The 14,088-nt window shown below is 50.7% G+C and overlaps 1 protein-coding gene across 2 annotated transcripts in view; it reads right to left on the bottom strand.

Moving 5' to 3' along the window:
* The window catches only part of GLIS1 (GLIS family zinc finger 1), a 280,799-nt gene that overhangs the window by 229,112 nt on the left and 37,599 nt on the right, over positions 1-14,088 (bottom strand). The gene's annotated exons all lie outside the window — the stretch shown is intronic.

Raw genomic sequence — 14,088 nt, 5'->3', positions numbered from 1 at the left:
AAAGGCACAGAGATGATTTATATTATGATTATTGCAGCCCCACCACGGCAGTGGCTCTCAAGTTCCATGTTTTGGGGGGTGGTCAGTGGGGGGATTTCCACACCACAGCCTGATCAGGGACAGTGTCGAGCAAACCCGGGCCCAGCCTAGTATCCATCTGCAGCCCAGTCCACCATTCTTCCTGTATCTGTTAAATATCTAACCACCAAACTGCTTCCTTCTTAACACAAACTTGCTTTTCCTTCTCATTCACTCTCTCTTTTCCCTGCAATTAAAGAAAGGAAGATTTGAAATATTCTTTTAAAAAATAAAATAAAATAACCCCCTTTTGACCTCACCATAACACATAATGAACCTAAACCTACCTCTGGGTTAATCATTTTAGAGCCCACCTCTAGGCCAGACCCTTGCTTAAAAACCCTCCATGGGAATGCAGGGGTATTCGCCTACCCCACCTCCATGGTTGCTAACATGACCACAGACATAGGGGACTGGTGGTTTGATGGGTTGAGCCCTCTACCGTAGGTTTTACCCTTGGGAAGACGGTTGCTGCAAAGGAGAGGCTAGGCCTCCCTATGGTTGTGCCTAAGAGCCTCCTCCCGAATGCCTCTTTGTTGCTCAGATGTGGCCCTCTCTCTCTGGCTAAGCCAACTTGAAAGGTGAAATCACTGCCTTCCCCCCTACGTGGGATCAGACACCCAGGGGAGTGAATCTCCCTGGCAACGTGGAATATGACTCCCGGGGAGGAATGTAGACCCGGCATCGTGGGACGGAGAACATCTTCTCGACCAAAAGGGGGATGTGAAAGGAAATGAAATAAGCTTCAGTGGCAGAGAGATTCCAAAACGAGCCGAGAGATCACTCTGGTGGGCACTCTTACGCACACTTTAGACAACCCTTTTTAGGTTCTAAAGAATTGGGGTAGTTGGTGGTGGATACCTGGAACTATCAAACTACAACCGAGAACCCATGAATCTCGAAGACAGTTGTATAAAAATGTAGCTTATGAGGGGTGACAATGGGATTGGGAATGCCATAAGGACCAAACTCCACTTTGTCTAGTTTATGGATGGATGTGTAGAAAAGTAGGGGAAGGAAACAAACAGACAAAGGTACCCAGTGTTCTTTTTTACTTCAATTGCTCTTTTTCACTCTAATTATTATTCTTGTTATTTTTGTGTGTGTGCTAATGAAGGTATCAGGGATTGATTTAGGTGATGAATGTACAACTATGTAATGGTACTGTAAACAATCGAAAGTACGATTTGTTTTGTATGTCTGCGTGGTATGTGAATATATCTCAATAAAATGATGATTAAAAAAAAAAAAAAAAAAGATATATGAGAACCCACTGTCTTCCATTAAACTGGACTTAATGAGAACCAGACTGTTCTCATAAATTTTTTTTTACAAAATAAGTTATTTTTTATAAAAATATATTAATGTGATGGAGTTATATTTTTAATAAATTAATAAATATTTAAAAAAAAAAAAAAAAACCCTCCATGGGAATGCAGGGGTATTCGCCTACCCCACCTCCATGGTTGCTAACATGACCACAGACATAGGGGACTGGTGGTTTGATGGGTTGAGCCCTCTACCATAGGTTTTACCCTTGGGAAGACGGTTGCTGCAAAGGAGAGGCTAGGCCTCCCTATGGTTGTACCTAAGAGCCTCCTCCCGAATGCCTCTTTGTTGCTCAGATGTGGCCCTCTCTCTCTGGCTAAGCCAACTTGAAAGGTGAAATCACTGCCCTCCCCCCTACGTGGGATCAGACACCCAGGGGAGTGAATCTCCCTGGCAACGTGGAATATGACTCCCGGGGAGGAATGTAGACCCGGCATCGTGGGACGGAGAACATCTTCTTGACCAAAAGGGGGATGTGAAAGGAAATGAAATAAGCTTCAGTGGCAGAGAGATTCCAAAAGGAGCCGAGAGGTCACTCTGGTGGGCACTCTTACGCACACTTTAGACAACCCTTTTTAGGTTCTAAAGAATTGGGGTAGCTGGTGGTGGATACCTGAAACTATCAAACTACAACCCAGAACCCATGAATCTCGAAGACAGTTGTATAAAAATGTAGCTTATGATGGGGTGACAATGGGATTGGGAAAGCCATAAGGACCACACTCCACTTTGTCTAGTTTATGGATGGATGAGTAGAAAAATAGGGGAAGGAAACAAACAGACAAAGGTACCCAGTGTTCTTTTTTACTTCAACTGCTCTTTTTCACTCTAATTGTTATTCTTGTTATTTTTGTGTGTGTGCTAATGAAGGTGTCAGGGATTGATTTAGGTGATGAATGTACAACTATGTAATGGTACTGTAAACAATCGAAAGTAAGATTTGTTTTGTATGACTGCGTGGTATGTGAATATATCTCAATAAAATGAAGATTAAAAAAAAAAAACAAAAGAAAAACCCTCCATGGTTCCCCATTGCCTGAAGGATAAAAGTACTCAGCACAACCACTAAATAGCAAGGGTTGTCCATTGTACTTGGAATGTGTGTGGAAAGAATGTAAGTAACATGAAGAATATAACAATAACAATGAGAATAGCATAATTATTGAGCACTTACTATGTGCATTATACATATTAACATTTAACCCTTGCAACAACCCTGTGAGACAGATGCTAATATGGACCTTGATTTATAGTTGGGACTTGTGGTGAGGTGCAGGATTGAGAAGGGAAGTGGGTTAATACTGTCTGATCCAGGCCACCCTAGTTTTGGTCTCTTTCTCCCTATCGGGTTGGAACCACACACTTGCCCAAGGCCCCCTGCAAGCCCTGTTCTCTGGACAGGCACTGCCACCCTGAGAAAACCCTGCAGTTCCTCCTGGGACCTGCCAACTGCTTGTCTGCACACTGGCTGCAGAGGCTCCATCTTTGCTGGCTGGACTGGCCCATCCGTCAGCCTGGCCCTGCGCTGGCTCCCAGGAGCCTCTCTTGCCCCAGGATGCAGCTCTACATCCAGGGTCCTGTCTCTCCACATCTACCTCCCTTGTTTCTGAGAGAAGACACATCCCTCCCAGGTGCACAGCACTTTACAGTGTGCAGATAAACACGACAGGATACAACCACCATTTTACAAAGAAGGAAGTAATTGTGGCAGGCAGGATGTTCCAGGCACTGTTTAATAATGTAATCCTCCCTATAATCCCCTATGAGAATACTATTTGCTGTCTTTTACAGAAGGAAAACTGAGGCATGGAAAAGGGAAGCAACTTGCCATGGCCCCATGTTGGGTCGGTAACATTACTGACAGGACTTGAACCCAGGTGTCCCAGGTTAGGCAGATGCTGCAGGAACCCCAGATCCTCTGGAGGCCACCACCTTGGCCCAGTTCACCTCAAAAGGCCAGAGTCATCTGATCCATTTACCCTACCACTGCTGACCATCCAAAACCTTCCGGACACCCAGATGTGTGGGGCAGGCATCTGGCCAACCATCAAGTCTGGTTCTGGTATATTCGCCCAGCCACCGCCACCCCATCCTTATCCCACAGCACCCCAGCCAGATCCCCCCACCCCAAACCCAGCCTCTCATCCCTGCCCATTGATCCAAATTTCCATTCCCTCAGCAGCATGAGCTCAGTGGGGAGGAAGGCAATCTGATACAAGCAGTCCTGGGCTCAGGGTCGCCAAGGGCGTAGGCTTCGTAAAGCAGGCGCCACCCCCGGCACCAGGCAGTGAGGGGAGAACAGCGCCGTAAACCTTGGACTTGGGGGCCACGCTCTGCTATCATCATGCTGGGCAGCTCTCTAGGCCTCAGTTTCCTCACCTGGAAAATACACCGTATCACCCCTACCTTACCCATCTCCAGAAGATTGTGCAGCTAGAAGTGACAATGGATGTGAACGTGCTTTGGAAAACTGAAAATATGATTCAAATGTGAGAGGGCCCTATTATGACTAACCAACTGAACAACCCTTCCCTGAGCCCCTTGCCAAACCTGAGAGAGGGCCCTGGGGTCCAGAGAGGGATAAACACAGCCCCAGCTCCACAGAGTTCACTGCCTAGTGGGGAAGACAGAGGGTCAACAGGCCACCACCACATAGGGTGGTCAGTGCTGTGCGGGGGGAAGCTCAGAGGGCAGGGGGAGCTCGAACCCAGCCTAGGCGTCAGGGCAGGTCTTGTAAGATGGCCTTGAAATGAGCCAAAGACACACAGGATCTAGCCAAAGAGGGTACTCCAGGCAGAGACCAGCATGGGTAAAAGCATGGAGACAGAAGGAGCCCGATCTATCGAGAAAGGGCGGCTGGAACGCTGAGAGGAGAGGGGACAGAAGCCAAGCCCCCAGCCCATGGAAGGTGCTCAGAACATGACTGATCTCCCCCCGCTCACCCCCACCCCCAACCTCTAAGGACTCAGGTCCAACTTAGAATGCCACATTTCCTTTCTGCAAGCCACAGACCCTGGTCTGGACCCTTCACACCTTATCTTCTTAGAGGGCCAGGACCCAGTGTTCCTATTTATGTCAGCTGGCCCAGGAGAGCCACAGCGACTGATTTTCTGGGACCAGCCTGTGAATTAAAATTCTGCACCAGTGCCACCCAGGAAGAACCCACAGGCTGGGCAGGTGCTGCAGGACCCGGCTCTGCCTCTCATGGGCCGTGTGACCTTGGGCAAGTCACTCAAGAGCTCAGACCCCCGACTTCCAGTAAAAGGAGTGATTGCAGAGAGGACTACACAAGGTACCTAGCAGAGCCCAGCACTCCCCATTAAGTACTCAATAGTGGGAGCTACATTCTCAGTATCATAATAAATCGAGGCTGACTCAAAAAATCCAGGCCACAGGGTCTTTCGATGAACATGAAATGTTGTGCAGGACAGCATACTGATGCGAAGTCTTGGGGGCCAGAAGGGGAGAGAAGGTAGCCTTGGTGGAAGGCTACTTTCTGGTAGCTCTGGGCTGTTCTGGAAAGAATATTGGCTCAGTACCTGCCAATCCCCAGCCCCCATGCGAGGGAGCAAGGCTGGGCTGTGAGTAGCTCCTAATGAGTCGGGGAAGGTAAATCAATGAAAACATTACAATCCACTGTAGGCCCACATCAGTTAAAAGCCCTCCATGTGGGGGAGTGCTCCGCCCCCAGGCTGGTGGCCTGCTGGCACGGGGGCGCCCAGGAAAGGCCCAGGCCCCCCTGCTCTCGGCCAGGCCCAAGGCCCGAATCTCAGCTATGTGACTGTCAACCTGTGTAATAACCCTCCAAGGTCATGGTCAAAGTCCGATGAGAGGACGGGTGTGACTGTGAAGAGTTAAGCAAAGAGTGAAGGAGCAGGATGAGGAAGGAGCCCGAGGTGAGGGCTGGGTGAGCTGGAGACCTAACCAGAAGGCAGCAGACACACATCGCTGTAACAGCGAACAAGGACGGGCTCCCTGTCAGAATGCTACATAGGAGGCCTTCACCCCAACCCACCAGGCAGGACGAGGAGCCCCCCGTGGCCACTCTGCACTGTCCTGGTTACTGCTCTGCCTCCATCCAGCGGGGAGCTCCCTGAGGGCAGGGCCCACCTAAGGCACAGCTGTGTCTTTTGCACCTAGCCTCAGCCGTCCACAGAACATGATGGAGGGGTTATTACCCCTGACCCTGGGCCTCTTCCCCAAGTCCTGGGCACTGGAGGCACCAGGCCTGGGTTCAAGGAGGGTAGGATGACGCAGGGGGCAGGGGCTGGCCTGTCCCGGTACAGGGAGCCCTTTGAACAGAGCTCCACTTCACAGGAGCTTGGAACAAAGAAGATACAACCCATAAGCTGGAATTTATTGAGCACCTACTGAATACCAGGCATTTACATACAGTATCCCATTTAGCTCTCGCAACTACCCTATGAGGAGATACTATCAGCCCATTTTACAGGTGAAGAAATCTGTAAAACAGGAGATGAAGCAGTGCAGCCAGTCCTCCCATCTCGGGAGAGACTCAGGTATGCAAGAAGGAGGAAAGGACCCCGGCCCCCCTTGGCCTCTGCCCCCAGGTGCCAACGCACTGCCTGAGGATGGGGACAGGACGTGCGGTCAGGAGGCAGGACTCCAGGTAAGAAGATGCCTGAAATGCAAAGAATCTCTGAGGACGCGCAGATCCCAGCAGTAACCCCCAGTTTACAAGGTGGGACAATTCTGAGGGTTTTCCTCCCCTCGGGGAGCCGGAGAGTTCCAAACAGCTAATGCCATGCTCAGTACAGGCTTTGAGTTTAATAAAACTAGAAGCAGCTAATGGCTGACAATAAAAATAATATTTTTCCTTCAAGCAATTAAATTGTAATATAGAGCTCACTAATTCCTTCCTGTTCCTTCCCATGGGATCTCAGATCAAGCACCAGAAGAAATAAATTATGCCTTGCTATTACCCACTTGAAACTCAAGTTTTAAAGAATCTATGGGAAAAAATATTGCCTCCTTCATTAAGGCAGAAATCTCTGAGGATTTTTATAATGGTTTCATATAACAAGTTACCTTTCTGCAAACGCAAGATCCGCTACCCACCCCCAACCATCTTTAAGACTGATAAATTCACTTCTTGCCCTTTCTCCAGAGAACTGTAGCGTGTAAGAATTAATCTTACCACAGCACAGCTAAAAACTCTCTGTGGCTCCCTAGGTCAACAGGAAAATAAATAAAACTCCTCCACTGCCCCCCACCCAGCTTGGCCCAGTACTCAAGGCCCTCCTTATTTGTCTCCGCGCATCCTGGACCCCAGCCAGGCAGAACTCACTGCTGGTTCTTATACACACCCGCCACACCTTTGCCCACTCAGGCCCTGCTGCCTGGAACTCCCTTTCCACAAAGTCTCCAAGGCCAGCTTCTTGCCCAGGCCTTGCCCGATCCCCCCAGCTGGAGCAGGTCACTGGCTCTCTGACCTCCTGCAGCACTCTCCATCTCTCGAAGGCCTTCCACTGTTGACCGTGGGTGGTAGCCACTGGAGAGAGCCCTGTGACGTGAGGGACGGGACCCCTCTTAGTGAGCCCCCTCCTCTGCACCCAGGTGAATCCACATTGGCTGGGAGGATTAATAAAAGAACTCAGAAATTCCTGAAGTCTACTTCTCTCCAAGCTGGTGAAGGAGCTGGGAGGAGGCAGACAAGGATCCACTGGATATTAACCCCACAGTGGGGAAGACGGCCGTGCAGCTTGCAACCCCGAGAAAGATGCGATCATAGGCTCTCTAAGGAAATGGGGTGGGGGCGGGGAGACAACAATGCAAAACTGAGCCCATCAGCCCGACCTGAACTCCTTCAATGGCTCCCCCTGCCCACTGGACAGAGTCTGACCCCCTTAGCTTGGTATTCAAGGCCCTGCGTGAGTGAGCAGGTTGCCAGCCCCATCGCCCCATTCCCCACTTTTCTTCCTGCTCAAGTCGCCTTCTCTCTGCACATGCAATTCCTTCCCAGCGCTCTGCCTAAGGGACCCCTCTTCATCCTCCAAAACACAGTCCAGAGTGACCTCCCCCCTCTGGAGGGCCACTGTCTGTAGCTGAATCTCCCACTACCCAGGCTGGGAGCATCCCCGGGTAGGCCCCAAGGATCTGATCCACCCCCAGCACATGGCTTGGCCCTGCCAAGGGCTCGTATAAGTGTAAATGGAACTGGACCAAACAGAGGAAGGAGAAACCGTTATGCTGGAAGGACCCACCCCATCCCTCAGGCCTCTCGCACAGTCCAGCTAACGTTTATTCTGCACTTAACTCTTGCCCAACCCTGTCCTCCAAATGTTTTTACCTGTATCACCTCACTTCAGCCCAACGGCAACCTGTGAGGCAGAGACCACTGTTACTATGTTACAGATGAGGGAAGCAGACACACAGAGGTTAAGAAACGTGCTGAGGTCACAGAGCTGATAAGAGATGGAACTGGGCTCCGAGCTGGTGGTTCTCTAACCAGCACCCCTCCGTAAAATGCAAGCACCTCTTGGGGATGGGGGCAGACCAGAGTTATTCTAGTGGCCAAACCTCACACGTGGGAAACCTCTCCATCTCCACATCTGCTTTCTGAGGTCTGCACTCTTTTGCCCCAGAGAGGCCTCTGGGCTGCCCAGGCTGACATTCTGAGGACTCTCCACCCCACCCGCGGCCGTTGCCCTAGACCAGACAGCAAACAAACAGGACACGATTAAGGGACCAACCAGAAAATCCCATAAACTCTCCTAGGAACACACCCCTCCCCACCACAGCAGTATGGGATTCCATCACTCTGAAGACAAAAGCAACGGGCAACATCCCCTTGGAAAGATGCCCCAGAGGATGACGCAGAAGGAGTTCCAGACAGTGATTTTCCACCCAGAGGACTTCTGGATCCTTGATGTCACGGAGCAGGAACAGAAGCCAACTTGGGTTCGAGCTTCTCTGTCACCTCATCTTCCTAGAGGGGCCACAGCCTGTGGTTCCTCAGTAACCCAAGGTTCCTCCCTCCTGCACCTCAAGCACGTAACCCTGCCTGAGGGCACTGGCCCCACCTCCCCCAAGCCTGGTTCCCCATAGTTAGGGATGGGATAGTGTGAGCTGAGAAAGCCAGCCCTAGAGCCAAGTCCAGGGACCTCTGTCCAGCTACTGCCACCTGGGTACAAGTGGACAAGGCTGCTGTGAAAGGACTACATCTAGAGTATTCCAACCGGCAGGGCCCTCAGACATGCCACTGTCATGGGTGCTGCTCACACATCGCCCCACGTGTCTCTCTGCCAAGCTTTCCCCACATTTCCATTCCAAAAAAACCCAGCCCCTTTCACAGGCCCGTCATGTGATGGTTTACAAGCCCCTTGACTTAGATTATCTCATCTGACCCTCGCCACAGCCCTGCATGAGCAGCATCATGACCCCATTTTGCAGAGGAGGAAACGGACCCAGGGAGTGAGGCAACTTGCCCAAGGACCCAACACTAATAATGAACACAGTCACAAGGGAGCCTCCTCATGGTAACCACACATCAAGCACCCTGCTGAGCATTCCACATCCACTGCCATTTCTAAGGCCTGGGACAATCCGTGTCTACTCAAGAGGACACTGAGGCACAGAGAGGTTGAGTGATCTGCAGAAGGTCACTCAGCTAGAGGGAGAAGAGCCGGGATTCAAATCCAGGTCTTCCTGGCCTGAAGCCGAGGCACTGACCTGGACTCCCTCTGTGGGGTGATGGCAGAGCCCCGCTACATACCAGCCAGGCCCTTGGTCCCACCACCATCCCCCACTACCCCAAACACCCCGGAACACCCTGGGACCTGCAGCACCCAAGGACTCAGCCCAGAGGAACGAATGCATGATGGAGCGTCAGGTCTTCTGTTCTGGATGCTCATCCAGGGTCCTGCCTGTCCCCATTTACACCTCAAGACAATCCCACATCATAGATGCTTCCCTCCTTGTTTTCAGGTAGGGAGGCTGAGACCCAGAGGAGGGCTGGAATGGGAGGATGCAGGGCTCTGTGGCTCCAGGTTTCTTTCCATGATACCGTTTATGAAGCGCTTACCTCTTAACCATAGACAGGCTGCTGAGAAGGAAGGGGGAAGAGAGGACCACGTGAGCACAGGCTTGGCCAGCCCCGGAGCTCACCCCTCAGAGCACAGAACAGGGCGCAGGTCCTCGGAGCAGGCAGAGTTGGCAGATCACACAGGGTTGGGTTTTGTTTTTGTTTTTGTTTTTTTAATTTGTTTGTTTTTGTCATTCTTGGTTTTTTTTAAGTGATATATGGTATGATTCACATACCACAGAACTCACCCCTTTAAAGTGTACTATCTAGCGGTTTTTGGTATATTCACAGTTGTGCAACCATCACCGCTACCTAATTCCAGAACACTTTCATCAACCCAAAAAGAAACCTCATAACCATTAGCAGTCACTCCTCATTTCCTTTTTCCCCAGCCTCTGGCAACCACTAATCTACTTTCTGTCTCTAGACCTACCTGTTCTGGACATTCAATATAAATGGAATTATATGATACGTGGCCTTTTGTGTCTGGCTTCTCTCAGCATTTTTCAAGGTTCATCCATGTTGTAGCATGAATCAGTACGTCATTCTTTTTTATGGCTGAATACTATGCCATTGTATGGATAGCCTTTGATGCCACTTTGTTGTTTCCACTTTGGCAACTGTGCATAATGCTGCTATGAACATTCGTGTGCAGGTTTTTGTGCCGACATATGTTTTGGATTCTCTTGGGTATAAACCTAGGAGTGGAATTGCCGGGTCATAGAGTAACTCTATGTTTAAATTTGTGAGGAGCTGCCAAACAGTCTTCCAAAATGGCTGCACCATTCTCCATTCCCCAGGAATGTGGGAGCGTTCCAATTTCGCCGTCTCTTCACCAACACTTGTTACTGTCTGTCTTTTTTATTATTGCCATCCTGGCGTGAGTTAAGTGGTATCTCACTGTGGTTCAGGCAGGGTTTTGAACTCCAGATTCAGGAACAGGGGCCTCCCTTAAAGAAAGGCTTCGGGATTCAGAGTCTCCCAGAATCTGCCCAACTCTTCTCCCTCCTCTCCTGTCAAAGGAGCACTTACCAACAGGGCTCACAATGTGCCAGGTACTGTTCTAAGCACTATTATCCCCATTTTACAGATACGGAAAATGAGGCACAATGAGAAGTGACTGCCCAACGGTGTATGGGTGGTAAATGGTAGAATCAGGTTCAAATCCAGGAATCTAGCTCCAGAGCCCTGACTGTTTTGCCAGGTTCTTCTGCCTCGTGAGTCAAAAAAGATAATGCTGGGAACCCACTCTGATTGAAAATTAAAGGACCACTCCACCGTGAGTGGCTATAGCTATGAGAAAGCCTCATCTGCTCCACAGTCAGCCTGCTGCCCCAGCCCCCGGCACAATGCCTGGCACACAGTAGGCTTTTAATAAACATTTATGGAGGACAAGCAGGCAGGCAGGCTCCCCTTTATTTCTCCCTCCTGAATCTGGAGTTCAAAACCCTGCCTGAACCACAGTGAGATACCACTTAACTCATGCCAGGATGGCAATAATTAAAAAGGCAGACAGTAACAAGTGTTGGTGAAGAGATGGCGAAATTGGAACGCTCCCACATTCCTGGGGAATGGAGAATGGTGCAGCCATTTTGGAAGACAGTTTGGCATTTGCTCACACAGGTGACTTCTTCCTGGAATCCATTTCTACTTCCTTCCAGGGCACTTACAGGGTCCAAAAGGGGTCGGAACTGGACTCTAGTCTCCTGGCTCCAAGTTCAGAACTCTTCCCCCTCACCAGGCTGCCTCTCCAGGAGGGTACGGAGCCTTCCCCCTGCATCACTTGCCCCTTCCTAAGGAATCTGTGCCTTATAGGGGTGGGATGGCAGGGCCTCCTGGCTGGGATAGGAACAGAAGAGAGAGAGAGAGAGATGTGGCTGACCCTGAGCCACCTGGCCGTGGTTCAGAGCTTTCTTCTCACCTCCCTGAGTCACACTCACACCCCAGCCCAGAGCACCCCTGCTGGCAACGCCAGGTGTCAGGGGTGGGAGTATAGGGGGCCGCTCTCCAGAGCCAGGTTGCTGCCAATTGGTCGATCTAGACCAATTAATGAGGAATGATGTGTCAGCAAGGGACACAATCTGCCCTTGAGACCCCAGCCTCAGAAGCTCCTAGCCACATTCTCTGCGTGCCCATAAAACTCTAAGCAGAGAGCCAGCCCTGGCCAGTCTGCTGAAAATCCTCCCACAGGCCTTGAGATCCCGTGTACAGAAGGTTGGCCGGTCCACAGGCACAAGGGAGAGTGGCATCAGGGGCCACTACGACTTGTCCTTTTTTGAGTTGCTCCTGTGGCCTGAAAGGCACCTCAGCTCACCATTGTGGCATCTGTTCAACAGACCTTCTCTGGCTTTGAAGTAAGACAGACCAGATTCGAACCCCTGCTCTGGGGCAAGCAACTCCTCGCTAGGCCTCTGCTACAACCATGTAAAACATAATTCCATGTCTTCCAGTACTCTGTACCTGGCACTGGTCTAAGCCCTTCATTTCTATTAACCCACTTAATCTCCACCACAGCCCTATGAAGTAGGTATGATTATTATCCCCATTTTACAGATGAGGGAACAGAAACACAGAACAATATAAAGGAGACAAACACAGGGCACCTGGTATAGACCCTGGCCCCCGGAGTGGCTCAGAAGCATGAGTCCTTCTTCCCAAGGAAATCCAGGGGAGGCTGGAGGACCCCGATGGTAACAGAATGGCCCCCGCCCCAAAGCGTCCACAAAGGAAGCAGCCCTGAGCACAAACCTCCCACCCGAGGCGATCGGAGCCCAGAGGACAGGTCCCTGACTTCCGCGTGCCCAGGACAGGAAGGCTTCCCAGCCCCCCTCGGTAAAACAGGCTGTTGGACTGGCCAAGCAATGCCACCAACTCTCCATGGACTTAAGATTCTGTAACCCCGGCCAGGGAGACGCCGGGCCAGGCAAAGCACTCTGGATCCCTCCAAGACCAAAACCACACGCATTTAAGCCTCTTAGATTTTCCAATTTTAATCAAATGTAGCCCAGAGCAATATTCTTCAATAAGGGGGATTTGTTTAGCTTGTCTGAGAATCAGTGTTACCTACTGAAGAAACACGACCCTTTTCCCTCGGTCCCTCTTGGGCATTTAAGACCGTATGTGGCTTTTAAAAATTCTTCTCTCCCCACTTGGAAGAAATACTTGCTCGCAGCAGACCCTGCAGAACATGCGGCGTGTTCTCGGGACAACCGGACCACCGTGCTCACAACAGCACCTTACGTGACCACTTCTAGCTGGCTCCCTCCTGCTCGTTGTCAGCGCTACTTTTAACCCCTTGTTTCAAATCTGCGACAGAAATGAAACAAGTGTCATCAATCCCAGCTTACCCATGGAGAAATCAGGGCACAGAGAGGGAAAGTCACTTGACTAAGGACACAGAGTGAGGGGAAGGATCATTCACTGCTTTGTTAGATAATGAGCCAGTTCCTGCCCACATGGAGCTTTTAATTCAGTGGACTTCCCCTCTTGCACCACACAGCCATGCCAGCCTAAGCCTGGGCCAGGAAAGGAGCTGTGGTCCCTTTCACAATCCCAAGGAGAGGGAGAGGAGGAAAGGGAGGAGGGGAAGAGGAGGAGGGGTGAGAAAGAGAGTTCACTGTACGACAGAGGGAGTTTGAGGGGCATCCTGCTTACGATCTCACTCATGCCAACTCCAGGAGCCCAGAGTCCCTCTGAGGGTGGGGCAGCAGGCAGGGACAGAGCAGGCCAGACCTGCCCTGGGCCAGACCTCCATTTAGCTCCTGGCTCTGTGGGACCTGGTGGCCCCTAAATCTTGAGATCACATCCCCTCCAAGCTCCCCTTCCCTATGCACCCACCCAGAAGAGTGCGCTGAGGTTAAAGGGGGCAAATGCTCTTGGTAACCTTCCATGTATGCATGCTTGTTTGTTGTCATCGTTACTGTCATTTACATGGTCTGCAGTTTGCCAAAGCAGTAGAGCTTTCCTGTGCTACACACTTCATGGGTCCCTTCCCAGCAGCCCTGCAGGGGAGGAGGAAAGGGGATTCTTTCTCCCATTTTGCAGATGAGTAAAGGGAGGCCAGGTGAGAGGAAAAGATTAGGGGGAGCCCGAACTCACAGCCGGCACCCAGCACATGCCTACAGAGGCACTGGGCAAATGAAAGAAGGAGACCTTGTCCTTCCTAGGGCTTTCCTGAGGCCCCGTGCTGCCTCCTGGGAAGATGTGGCAGATTCTAACTCAGGTGACATCTGCTGACTCCTCCCAAGTTCCGGCCCAGATCCAGATCCTTACCCTCTACTACCTAGTCTCTGCTCCTATGAAGCAAGTAGGCTGGTTAGAGGTCCTAAAAAATAATTTTAAATATAAAAAAAAAAATCTTGCACTCATTAGTTCCCAGATCACCTGCCACTACATGTCCAAAAAAAAAAAAAAGATGGGTCTCCTGGCTGTGCTCAGCTCTCTTGGTTCAAGCAGCAGCCCTTCTCCCCACCCTGGGCCCCTTCTGAGGCAACAGAAGGCAGGGAGGGAGAAAGAGAGGAAAGGACGGAGAAGAAGGAGATAGGGGAAAGCCTTCCATCCCAAGCTGCTTCCATTTTTTATATTTACCCAAATCCTTTAATTAACATCCATGGAAAGACTCCCCATTCAGCCAATCC

This window comes from Choloepus didactylus, chromosome 2, assembly GCF_015220235.1.
Source record: "Choloepus didactylus isolate mChoDid1 chromosome 2, mChoDid1.pri, whole genome shotgun sequence".
Lineage (NCBI taxonomy): Eukaryota > Metazoa > Chordata > Mammalia > Pilosa > Megalonychidae > Choloepus > Choloepus didactylus.
This window is presented reverse-complemented; position numbering and strand designations above follow the sequence as displayed.